At 40.6% G+C, this 13,715-nt stretch overlaps 1 protein-coding gene across 1 annotated transcript in view; it reads left to right on the plus strand.

Moving 5' to 3' along the window:
* LOC122559860 (monocarboxylate transporter 2-like) overlaps positions 1-13,715 on the plus strand; it is a 185,515-nt gene that overhangs the window by 34,724 nt on the left and 137,076 nt on the right. The window lies entirely within an intron of this gene.

Below are 13,715 nucleotides of genomic sequence, written 5' to 3' on the forward strand. Positions count from 1 at the left end.
CAGAAAATTAAGTCTTAGGTTATGATGTTGTGAAGCAGAAAGTTAGTCCGTCATTAAGCGGCAAAAGGTTTCAGAAAATGCTTGAGGGAAACACAGTATTATCTCAAAGCTATGGGCAGGTTAATGTTTTAGGTGAAGATCTCTCAATACTCGAATAATGAAACGGATTTTGCTTAATTTTTCCAGTTGCTGACCAATCTGTTGTGCATTTTCAAGTTTCAAAGTTGCAGAATAAGCTGTTTTTCTTTATTTGAGAATTCAATTATTTTCAGTGCAAGTTACTCAAGTAAAATCAGCAAACCTCTGTGAAGTATATTACCACACGACATAACTGGACAACTTCCACATCCATGACTTGTGACATATTTTGGCAGCACACAGCAAGGAATGAGAAATGCGCCTTATCTACCATGTACACATCGGTGACATTGAGAAAACTATAAAATGAATTGGTTAGATAATCACAGAAGAACATATTTACTTGAGAATTCTCTGTTCTTATTAAATCATTTTGATTAAATCAGTTCAAATAAGCCTGCTAAATATTTAATAGATGTGTGTTCCTTTTAGCTTGTTTTGATCCTGGCATAAAATAAAAGTGTACTGTTTTAGGGAGATTCCATTGTGCATTTTGACCCCTTGCTAATGTTTTTGCACCCTATATCAGAACTAGTGTCAACAGTGAATGAAGCCATTGAAAGTCCATAATTGGGGGACTGGTGTTTAGGATTTGTTCTGCATTGCCTGTTTCTCATAACCACCCAAAATTAGTTGCTATGGTGAACCAGTGAAACATATTTTCTCACTTGGAAAGGAGGGTACATTGGGGAAGGAGGCAATCTTTCTTCTCCTGGTTAGTATAGAGAAAAGGTCAGGAATGTATTAAGAGGTGGGGCCTCAATTAGTTACAGGATGAGTAAAGTGAATGTGCAATAGCCAGATTTGAGGATGGCTCAAAAATATGTGGGAGAAATATTTTCACTTCAAGGGTTGGGAATCTTTGCCATTCTCCTCCTCAGACCTCTGCATGCCCCATTGCAAAATATATTTAAACCTGGGACTGAGATATTTTTGGAGCTGCATTTTCTGAGGACGGGGCAGTCTCACACAGATCATCACTCCATCCTGTGTCATTTACGAAAGTGAGTTCCACATTTCTGATAGGAGATTCCAGTCAGGCCTCCCTCAAAAATGTGGAGCCATACTTCGTTCTGAGAGTTCTTTTGGAGTGCATTACCTAAGGACTCAGCCTGGACAATCCTCTGTGGTAAAGTTTTTCACAGATTCACTACCTTCTGACCGAAGGAATTACTTGGCATCTCTGTCTTAAAATTGTCACCCCTTTCATTCTGAGATTATGCTCAAGACTTACCGACACCAACCTTGTGACATAAATTGAAATGTAATCTAGAAACATCATTAGTTCATGTTACTGCCATGATGAAAATGATTAATCAAAAATAAGTAAGCTCTTGAATGCCAAGGGGATCAAAGCTTACGGGGAAAAATTGGGAAAATGGGTTTGTAAAACCTATCTGCCATGATTGAATGGCGGAGTAGACTCGCTGGGCTGAAAGGCCTAATTTCTGTTCCTATGTCTTATAGTCTTAAGATTGGTAGATGGCGTGCCAATCAAGGACATTGCTCTGATGGATGGTGGTTAAGCTTCTTGAGGTTTATTGAAGCTACACACATCCAGGCAAGTGAAAGGTTCATCACATTCCTGATTTGTAGGCAGTGGATAGGCTTTGACTTGAGCTGGGTTACTCAGCACAGAATCCCAACCTTTGACCTACTCTTGTAGTCACAGTATGTAGATGCCTGGACCAGTTCAGTTTCTGGTTAACAGTAACCGCTGGGATGTTGATAGTGGGGAATTTAGCAATAGTAATGGATATAAAGTGCAGATAGTCGGATTCTTTCTTGTTACTGATAGTAAGGCATGTGTGGCACAAATGTTAATCTGCACTTATCAGCCCAAGGCTGATGGTGGGTATGTCTTGCTACATATGGACCCAGACTACCTTTGTATCTGAGGAGTTGTGAATGGGAATGAACATTTTGTAATCATCAGCAAACATCTGACTTATGACATTATGATTGAAGGAAGGCCATTGGAGCAATTGAAGATGTTAGAGCCTACAAAAACAGTTTACAAATGTACTTTGGTTAGCTCAGTTGGCTGGATGGCTGGTTTGCAATGCAGAGTGATGCCAACAGTGTGGGTTCAATTCCTGCACTGGCTGAGTTTACCACAAAGGAGTCTCCTCCTCAATCTCTCCCCTCAGCTGAGGTGTGCTGACCCTCAGATTAAAGAGCCATCAGTCATCTCTCTCTGTTTCTAATGAGAACAACATGTATGCTCCACTAAGACTGTGGTGACTTTATCTTGAGGGTGCATTGGTTGTGTACATACCTCTGAGGCAGGAGGTCCAGGTTCAAGTCCCACGTATTTCCAAAGATATCATAACATCTCTGAACAGATTAATAATGTAATGTTTAAAAACACAGGTTGCCTAACTGCTAGTTAATCTGAAGATTCAGTAAGACCAATACCCAGCAGTCAATCTAAGGATACCAAATGCACTGTTTTCATAAAGAAATACTGATTTTACACATATTTGCTTTTTAACATTTTGCATTGTGCGGTCTATTGAACCTAATCTTTTAAACCCTCTATCTTCAGAGGTTTTGCCTTTGAGACTGATATTTTTGTGTTCAAGATGTTCAGCTCAGCACCATTCACTACTGTTATGAAGATGTGGGTGTACTGTACCTTTAAAAGAGTAAAAACTAGCAGTGACAGCACCAAGTGTTCTCAATAAGATACAATGCAACATGTGCTCCAGCTACTGGGGTAGCTAGTTGCCTGGAAACAACAAAACAGATTCAAATTTGGCCAGTTTCAATTATATCCCCAAAAAATACCAAATTCCAATCAAGTTTGAATTGAGTATATTGACACAATCTGATGCTTTGGGGTATAAGACCAGGGAAAATTGAACAGTTGGGAGGAGAACTGCCATCAGACCAACGGCTGTAGACTGCTAGTCAGGACTCTCTGAGAGGTACCTGTCTAGAGAAGGTGTTTGCACAGAGAAAAACCTCAACATTGACCTGGGGAACCAATCTACTGATGAAGATGAAGAGAAGATTCAGCCGCTGGCTGGTTTTTAAATTCTTAATTGGGAGTTTTAATGGACTAGTATTATGGAAGGGGAGGTAACCATAGGTTAAAGAAAGGAGGTGTAAATAGTTGTGAGTTAATTACTGTTTGTTTAACTTTCAAGAAATAAAGTTGTTAATGTTTGTGAAAAGATTTGTAGCTCGGGTGCTCGTTGTTGTGGTTCTGTTCGCCGAGCTGGGAATTTGTGTTGCAGACGTTTCGTCCCCTGTCTAGGTGACATCCTCAGTGCTTGGGAGCCTCCTGTGAAGCGCTTCTGTGATCTTTCCTCCAGCATTTGTAGTGGTTTGAATCTGCTGCTTCCGGTTGTCAGTTCCAGCTGTCCGTTGCAGTGGTTGGTACATTGGATCCAGGTCGATGTGCTTATTGTTTGAATCTGTGGATGAGTGCCATGCCTCTAGGAATTCCTTGGCTGTTCTCTGTTTGGCTTGGCCTATAATAGTAGTGTTGTCCCAGTCGAGTTCATGTTGCTTGTCATCTGTGTGTGTGGCTACTAAGGATAGCTGGTCGTGTCGTTTCGTGGCTAGTTGGTGTTCATGGATGCGGATCGTTAGCTGTCTTCCTGTTTGTCCTATGTAGTGTTTTGTGCAGTCCTTGCATGGGATTTTGTACACTACATTGGTTTTGCTAAAGTTCTGAGACTCAAACATTTTCCTGAGGGGATAACAATCTGCTTATATTCTCAGAACGCTTTGAAGACAAGAATATGAGATTATTTTATTGGAGTCTTATGTTATAGACTTTTAATTTAAAAATCAGATGTGTTGCAGGTCAGAAGAATGTAATTGCAGACACGTTATCAAGGATTTAATGGACAGAGTTTAGATGAGATTTGTCTTCATGTAATGATTTTTTAATATATTATATGTAGATAAAAGAGAAGAAGTTAACGTGACTTTATATTAAAGTAATCTTAATGTTAGGATAATGTGTTTCAAAAGTAGAGAAAAAAATGAAGCCATCTTTTCACGACGAACTTTCATTTTTCTGAAGAGGAGGTGTAATGAAGATATGGGTGTACTATATATTGAAGAGAGTTAAAGCGAGCAGTGATACCATGAAGTGTTCTAAATAAGATACAATGTCACATGTGCTCCAGCTGGTTGCCTGGAAATGACAAAACAGGCTTGAATTTGGCCAATCAGTTTAAATTATATCCTGAAAAAATACTACATTTAAATCCAGTTTGAAGTGAGTATATTGACAATCTTAAAAACCAATGACACAATCTGATGCTTTGGGATATAAGACCAGGAAAAATTGAACAGTTGGGTGGAGAACTACCAAATGCTGTAGACTGCTAGTCAGAACTCTCTGAGAGGTACCTGTCCAGAGAAGGAGTTTGCACAGAAAAAAACCTCAACACTGACCTGGAGAGCAAAACTACCGACAAAGATAAAGAGAAGATTCGGCCACTGGCTGGTTTTAAAATTTGAATTTTCCTGTAAATCTTAATTGGGAGTTTTATCAGACTAGTATTATAGAAGGGAAGGTAAAGATACATTAGAGAAAGGAGGTGTAAATAATTGTGGTCTGTTATACTTCAAGAAAAAAAGTTGTTAATTTTTAATTTAAATAGTTCTTGGCCTGTTGAATTTTCACAGATTACTGCAAGGGATAAATCTTTTCTGTGTTGCTGGTTTAAATTAAGCAGGAGGGTTTACCCCATGTCATAACACTATGCATCCATAGAATCCCCAAAAGTGTGGAAACAGGTCCACACTTAGCTCAACAAGTCCACACCGACCCTCTGAATGTAATCCACCCAGACCCATTCCCCTACCCTATTATCCTATATTTACTCCCGACTAATGCACTAACCTGCACATCCCTGAATACTATGGGCAATTTAGCACAGCCAATTCACCTAACTTGCACATCTTTGGACTGTGGGAGGAAACCGGAACACCTGGAGGAAACCCACGCAGACATGCGAAGAATGTGCAAACTCCACACAGACAGTGCTCCTCGGATGCTGCTTCACCTACTGTGCTTTCTCCAGCTCCACATTTTATCAAATCTGGGTCCATATGTTACAAGACGAGCACACCACCAGTCTTGGACTGATAAGTACAGATTAACATTTGAACCACACATTGTCAGGTCATGACTATCACCAACAAGAAAGAACCTGAGAAGTTCACCTTGAGGACGTAAGTGCAGAACTGAATGTTGACACTGCAGTGCAGTGATGGGGGCATTAAACGCTGTCAAAAGACTCATCTTTCACTTGAGATGTTAAACTGACACCACATTATCCCCTCATGTGGCTGTAAACATCTCATTGAAATAGTTCTGTGGCTGGCACAGTGGCTCAGTGGTTAGCACTGCTGCCTCACAGTGCCAGTGACATGGGTTCAATTCCAGCCTCAAGCGATTGTCTGTGTGGCATTTGCACATTCTCCCCGTGTCTGTGTGGGTTTACCCCAGGTGTTCCGGTTTCTTCCCACAGTCCAAAGATGTGCAGATTAGGTGAATTGGCCGTGTTAAATTGCCCATAGTGTTCAGGGATGTGTAGGTTAGGTGCATTAGTCAAGGGATATGTAGAGTGATAGGGTAGGGGAATGGATCTGGGTGGCATACTCTTCACAGGGTCAGTTTGGACTTGTTTGGCCAAATGGCCCATTTCCACACTGTAGGGATTCTATGAGCTCAAAGAAGGACCAATGAATTCCCTGGTGTGCTGGTATTTGCCACTCAACCAATATGAGGAAAAGAGACTGTGTTGTTCTGGATGTAGGTTTGCTCAGTGTGCTAGAAGCTTCGTTTTCAGATGTTTCATCACCATATTAGGTAACGCCATCAGTGAGCCTCCTGTGAAGCACTGGTGGTATAGCCTGTTTTTATTTATGTGTTTAGGTTTCCTTGGGTTGGTGATGTCATTTCCTGTGGTGATGCCATTTCCTGTTCATTTTTTCAGGGGGTGCTGATGGGATCCAAGTCTCTTGTTAGTTTATAGAGTTACAGTTGGAGTGCCATTCTTGTAGGAATTCTCGCGCATGCCTCTATTCGGCTTGTCCTAGGATGGATATGTTGTCCCACTCAAAGTGGTGTCCTTCTTCATCTGTATTTAAGGATATTAGTGAGTGTAGGTCATGTCATTTTGTAGCTAGTTGATGTTCATGTATCCTGGTGACTGGATTTTTTTTATCCTCGTGTCGAAGTATGTGTGAGCGAGTGTGTGTCTGTGAATGTGTGTATATGTGTGTGTCCGTATGAGAGAGAGTATAGGTGTATGTCTGTATGTGTGTGTCTCTGTGAGTGTGTGTGTGTGTCTGTGTCTCTGTGTGTGTGCGTCTATGTGTCTGTATGTGACTGTGTGTGCCTGTCTGTATGTGTGCCTGCCTGTATGTGAGTGTGAGTGTGTATGTGTGTGTGTGAGACTGTGACTGACTGTGTATGTGTGACTGTGTATGTGTATGTGTGTGAGAGAGACTGTGTGTATATGTGAGTGTCTGTATGTAAATGTGTGTGTGTATGTTTGTGTCTGTGTCTATGTGTCTGTGCATGACTGTGTGTGTGCCTGCCTGTATGTGAGTGTGAATGTGCGTGTTACTGTGTCTGACTGTGTATGTGTGTCTGTGTGTGTGTATGCGCGCGTGTGAATGCCTTGTTTTATCCTGGTAATCCAAAGGATTTGAAGTGGTATCCTTGAGATAAGCCTGAGGGACCATGTAACTATCAGATTTCTGCACCATGTCTGACCAGGTATTTTTCACCATTAGTTGACTTCCGAGCATATTCTGTCTGCTGTACATAAAGAAATTACTGTTTTCCTCTGGGAAATTGATGCTGTCTTTCAGAAGTTAAGACTGGGAATGTATCAATATTTGCAGGGATTTGCCCACACAGCACAAAGCCTTCAACTGTTAATTACCAAGTAACGTGATGAAAGGGCTATGACTTTTCTTGCTGATCAAGTATTGATCATCATTCGAGTTTTTATGTCCAAATCCTTTCCAGTAGAAAGTTGTTGCATTTTACTAGATACAACTATTGACATTAGTAAAAAGCATATGATCACATACTATCTATCATAGCTAATAGAATTCAAATCCTCCCTGCTATCGGAAATATGTTGTGAAACTTTAAAGAGTGCAGCTAATATCTACAGGGATTTTGCCAGAGTTGGAGCGTTTGAGCTATAGGGGGTGGTTGAATAGGCTGGGGCTATTTTCCCAGGAGCGTCAGAGGCTGAGGGGTGACCTTATGGAGGTTTATAAAATCATGAGAGGCATGGATAGGGTAAATAGACAAGGGTTTTTTTCCCAGGGTAGGGGAGTCCAGAACTAGAGGGCATAGGTTTAGGGTGAGAGGAGAAAGATGTAAAAGTGACCTAAGGGACAACGCTTTCATGCAGAGGGTGGTGAGTGTATGGAATAAGTTACCAGAGGAAATGATGGAGGCTGGTAGAATTAGAGAATGCTAAAGGCATCTGGATGGGTATATGAATAGGAAGGGTTTGGAGGGATATGGGCCGGGTGCTGGCAGGTGGGACTAGATTGGGTTAGAACATCTGGTCGGCATGGAGTTGGGTCTATTTCTGTCCTGAACATCTCTATGACTCTATGATTCTATATGTTTAAAAAGTTGATTCTCACAGATACTTTTATTACAGATTACTTCTTGTCATCACACAGAATCAGAATCGGGATAAATGTTTTTTTTTTCTGGATGACAAGATGTAACTAGTGGGGTGCCACATGGTTCAGTCTTTGGACCCCAGCTATTTACGACCTACAATAATGACTTGGATACCAGGATCGAAGGCTGAATAGACAATTTTGCAGAAGACACAAAAATAGGCAGGACAGTAAATTGCAATGAGGAAATAAGAACCTTACAAATGGACATTGATAGGTTAGGAGAGTGGCCAAAATGTGGCAGATGGAGTTTAATGTGGATAAGCGTGAGGTCATGCATTTAGGCTCGATAAGTGGGAAGGGGATCTATTATTTTAATGGGGAGAGACTGTGGGGTGTTCCAGTGCAGAGGGATTTAGGTGTACCCACTCATAATCACAGAAAACGAGCACACAGTACAGCAGATAATGAAGAAAGCAAATAGAATGTTGGCTTTTATAGTTAAAGGAACAGAATATAAAATTAAAGTAATATTGTTACAACTATACAAGGTATTGGTGAAACCGCACCTGGAGTACTATGCATAGCTTTGGTCCCCTTATTTGAGGATAGATATAGTGGTATTGGAGGCAGTTCAGAAGAGGTTGATCCCAGAGATGAGAGGTTTATCATATGAAGAGAATTTAAGCCTATACTCTCTGGAATTTAGAAAAATGAGGGGAGGTCAAATTGAGGTATTCAAGATGAGAGAAATTGTGGACAAAATAGAGTAGGGCAGATGCTTCCTCTTGTGGGTCATTCTAGGATGAGAGGTCATAGTCTTAGGATAATACATGGCAAATTTAAAACAGAGTTGAGGAGAAACTACTCCTGTCAAAGGTTGTGAATCTGTGGAACTTGCTACCCCAATGTGCGGTGGATGCTGGGACAGTGAGTACATTTATAGAGGAGTTAGAGAGATTTTTAACTGGGAATGGGTTCAAGGGTTATGGAGAGAAGGCAGAAAAATGGGGGTGAGGAGCAATCAGCCATGATTGAAAGGCAAGAGACAAAAAAACTGCAGTTACAGGAATCCAAAGCAGATAAGCAGGAGGCTAGAGGAACTCAGCAAGCCAGACAGCATTAGGAGGTGGAGAAGTCAACGTTGTCTTGAAGAAGGGTTATACTCTAAACGTCGACTTCACCACCTCCTGATGCTGCCTGGCTTACTGTCTTCTTCCAGCCTCCTGCCTGTCTACTTGAGATTGAATGGTGGGGCAGACTTGATGGGCCGAATGGCCAAATTCTACTCCTATATTTTATGAACTCATGAATTTATCACACTCAGATAGCAATGATTTCCCGTGCGGCATGCATTAGTTCCTGCTTCATTTCTTAAAGAAGAGTAAACTTTTCCCAGAACACATTGATTCTGTACTTTATATCAACTTTGGTTTCCCACAGACTTAGTACCTCTCTAAGCCCCTATCACAGCTAATTCTTTTTAAATTCAATTATGGGATGTAGGCAAAACTTGCTGGGTCAGCATTTATAGCCCATCCCTAATTGCCCAGTGGGTCTGGAGTTACATGTAGGCCAGACTGGATAAGGATGACAGTCTCCTTTGCTAAAGGACATTTGTGAACTAGATATTTTGTTTAGTCCTCAATAATTGGCAACCATTTCATGGTCATCATTGGAGTCTTGAGGGAGATGTGGAATAATCTGGGTCAGCCATGTTTAAATAGCTCAGTAGGTTCAAGGAGTTGATTGGCCAATGCCAGCTTCTGATTTGTCTATAGTTATGTTTGTGGAATGGGATGATTTTCCTTCCATTGTGCTTTATTTTAAATGATTGATAGCTTATTGAGCAGCAATAGTTTGTGAAGTATCTTCCATTCTTAAGATCATTGTACAGACTGATAACATTGCTAAAAAACATTCTAAAGAGGAGTCACTGGATTGGCTAGGCGAAAGTGAGGACTGCAGATGCTGGAGATCAGAGTCAAGATTAGAGTGGTGCTGGAAAAGCACAGCAGGTCAGACAGCACCCAAGGAGCAGGAAAATCGATGTTTTGGGCAAAAGCCTGAAGGGTTTTTGTCCGAAACGTCGATTTTCCTGCCCACTGGATTGACTGACTGGCAGAAGGCAGAGAATGGAGTTAAAGGTTTTTTTTTTCAGTAGGTAGCCAGTGACTAATGGAATTCTACACGGATCAGTGTTGGCACCACAACTATTCACGTTATACATTAATGATTTGGACAAAGGAACTCAAGGCATTGTTGCTAAGTTTGCAGGTGACACAAAGGTAGGTGAAGGGTCAGGTCATGTTGAGGAAGCGAGGAGGTTACAGAAGGAATGGGCCAGGCTGGGAGAGTGGGCAGAGAAGTGGGAAAGTGTGAAGTTTGTAATTTGGTATGGAAAATAAAGGCGTAAACTATTTTCTGAACAGGGAAAGGCTTCAGAGGTGTGAAGCACAAGTAGGTGTATTAGTTCAGGGTTCTCCTAATGTTAACATGCAGGTTCAGTTGGCCATTAAGAAGGCAAATGCAATGTTCACATTCATTTCAAGAAGTCTGGAATAAAAGAGAAGAAACATATTGCTGAGGCCATATAAGGCTCTGGTAAGATTGCATTTGGAATATTGTGAGCAGTTTTGGGCTCTGCATCTAAGGAAGGTCTCTGAGGAAGCACAGAGGACATTCAGAATTTTCCTGTGAAGAAGTGATTGTTGTATGAGGAATGGGTCTGTACTCAGTGGAGTTTAGAAGGATGAGGGGTTCCTCATTGAAATTTACAGAATACTGAAAGGCATGGATAGAGTGGAAAAGATGTTTCCATTAGTAGGAGGGACTGGGAGCCGAGGGCACAGCCTCGGAGTGAAGGGACAAACTGAGATGAGAAGGAATTTCTTCAGCCAGAGGGTGGTGAATGTGTGGAACCCATTGCTGCAGAAGGCTGTTGAAGCCAAGTCATTGAGTGTAGTTAAGACAGAGATTCAATGGTTACGGGGAGAAAGGAGAAAAATGGAGTTGAGAAACATGAGATATGATCGAATGTGCTGAATGACCTAATTCTGCTCTGATATCTTATGGTCTTATGGACTGACTGAAAATCTCAAACTTAAATCTTAAGGTGTTTGCTGTAACAAATAAATTGAATGTGATATTAAATAACTATTCAGTAGTAGGGAACATATAGTTTAATCCATAAGATGTATTCCTATATGTGATATTTTTTAGTACAACTGAAAATGCCCCCACAAAAGTCCTTTCTGTCGACTGTTAAACAGAACTTATTCTCCTAGAAGCAATATATAGCTTCTCCACATTCCTGATGGTCTTTCCTCTCTCATTTCCCAGACATGTAATTTGAAATCCTGGCATTGACTTTCACTGTGAAGATTATAGTGTAAGGCATTTGGCCTGAAATAGTCAATTCAGAATCTTTAAAATAACTCTGCTCAGTGATGTATAAATGATTGTCTCTGAGAAGGAGTTGTTCTAGTTTGTTGATAGTAAGCTAATTCTACAGTTGACAGCCTTATAGCTTAAATCTAGTTGGGATAACAATATCTTTTGATATGGAATTGATATAGTTAACCGGTTTTAAACTAATATAACTTGTTATGTTAATGTTAATGTTATGTACTCTTGTTACAAATGTGCCTAATCTGCTAAAGACTTATTTGTGGTTAATTCTTTACCACTTAATACTGCTTCACACTATAAACTGAGGGATTGGTGCCAGAAAGTCTAACCAAAGAATATCGTATCATAGTCAGATGTCTGCTGCAGGTAACTCATACAGTAAAGTTTTTCTTCCTTGATCCAAAAGCAGGAAAATCCTCCAGCCCCTTATAAACTCTCATGAACTTGTTTTTTTCAGTATGAACCCACAATCACACCCATATTCTGTATGATGGGAAACTGTGCCTGCATTTTCTCTGATTCACTTGCTGCCTCTAATCTTACAACTGTGTCTCTTTCCTTCTGTCTCTCTCGCTCTCAGATTCTTACACTCATTTATGTCTGAGAATTTCAAAGGAGTGATATTGAATTTGAAATATTAACTCTGTTCCTCTCCCCACAGGAAATTCCCGAACTGCTGAGATTCCCTAGCATACTGTTTTTATTTCAGGTCTCCAGCATCTGCAATATGTTACTATTATTTAACAGCACGTGATGCATGGCCATTCCAAGACCTGTAAGCTTCCCTCCAAGTCAGACACCATTCTGACTCATGCCCTCATGTTCCTATTTAACGTTACGATAGTGCTGTGAGCTTATCTGGAGGAAGGCACTTTCAGTGCAGGAGACAGCAGGCTTTGCTATATGACCTTCAGCAACTCTGGACCCAAAGGTCCTGACTATGGATTGCAAGTTTGAGGGGCTGAATGATCTGCTGCTGCTTTTAATGTCCATATTTCTATGTTATGTCTCACCCATCAGCATACCCTTTTCAGAGACATACTCACCATATGATCACTGTATCATAGCATGTGTCATATTGCATACTCCATCTTAACTGGGATCCATCAAAGCATGAAATGCTATAAAAGCATGCTGCACTGTATAGCTTTAATAGCACAACTTTCGCCCAGAGACTGAGATGTCAGAAGAATGTAAATGTCTGTATGTAACAGCTAAGTATAATAAACATCTTTCAGATTCTTCAATACCATATTGTCCATGCTTTTTTATGTTATAAAGAATAACATAGGTATTGCTACTCTATGGAAAATACTCTGCTGGAGGCAAAAACAAACATATTATGGTTACTAACTAAAGCCATTTTGAAAAAGGACTCCAAGGTCTCATTGGTAGAAATTTTAATAACTAATTGAAGACCAAATGAATAATAAACAGTATCAGTTCTGTGAACACACACAGCTCTACAGATCTGCATCTCGGGCACTGGCCAACAAGATGGCGCTGATTTGTTGTCCATTAGAGTAAGGTCCTTTTGAGGTACAAGAAATTTCTAACAGCACCTTACTTTAAAGTAAAAATGCTCAAGTCACAGATACTCCCAAAACTAAAAGGTTGCAGGCCTGTACTGAAACAGTGACTACTCCACATTTCTCCTCCTCTGTAAAGAGAAAACAGGGGGCCTCTGAAATTAATTTGAAATGAAAAGAATCTGCTGAAAGCAGATCTCCGAAATATTCTTAGAAGAAAATGCAGCTTAAAATCCATTTAAAAATGTCCCTGTTAAGAAGAAGAATGCTTACCTGTGTTCTGTGGTCAGTTGGTTCCATCATTTTCTTTCTCCAAATCAGCATGAATATAGAGAGAAGCCCACATGATGGCATCACTGTCTATTTAGGATGAACGTAATCTGTAGAACCAAAATTCACACAACACCGGGTTATGGTCCAACAGGTTTATTAGAAACAGCAAGCCTTTTGGAGCTCCTGCTCCTTCCTCAGGCAGCTAGTGAGAGAGAATACATTGGATACAGAATTTATAAGTTAAAAAAAAATCAAAGGGTCGTATGACTTATGTTTGATACATTGGCAGAAGTTGTTATGACCCTTTGATTTTTTTTATGTAGAAGTTCTGTGTCCGATGTATTCTCTCTCACTAGCTGCCTGAGGAAGAAGTGGGAGTTCCAAAAGCTTGAGATTGAACTATGACCTGGTGCCGTGTGTGTTTTGACCTTGTCCACCTGAGTTTAACACCAGCACTTCCACATTATGGCTGTAATCTATAGATGGAGACCTCCTGCTCATATTCTTAAATTCTTAAAGTCATAATTTTAACATAGAACATAGATTGTTGCAGCGCAGTACAGGCCCTTCGGCCCTCAATGTTGAGCCGACCTGCAAAATTAATCTGATGCCCATCTAACTTACACCGTTCCATTATTATCCGTATGTCTATCCAATGACCATTTAAATGCCCTTAACGTCGGTGAGTCTACTACTTTTGCAGGCAGTGTGTTCCATGCCCCTACTACTCTCTGA

The sequence above is a fragment of the Chiloscyllium plagiosum genome, unplaced genomic scaffold (genome assembly GCF_037043375.1).
Source record: "Chiloscyllium plagiosum isolate Xiang-an unplaced genomic scaffold, Cpla_swu_hap1 HiC_scaffold_19, whole genome shotgun sequence".
Classification (NCBI taxonomy): domain Eukaryota; kingdom Metazoa; phylum Chordata; class Chondrichthyes; order Orectolobiformes; family Hemiscylliidae; genus Chiloscyllium; species Chiloscyllium plagiosum.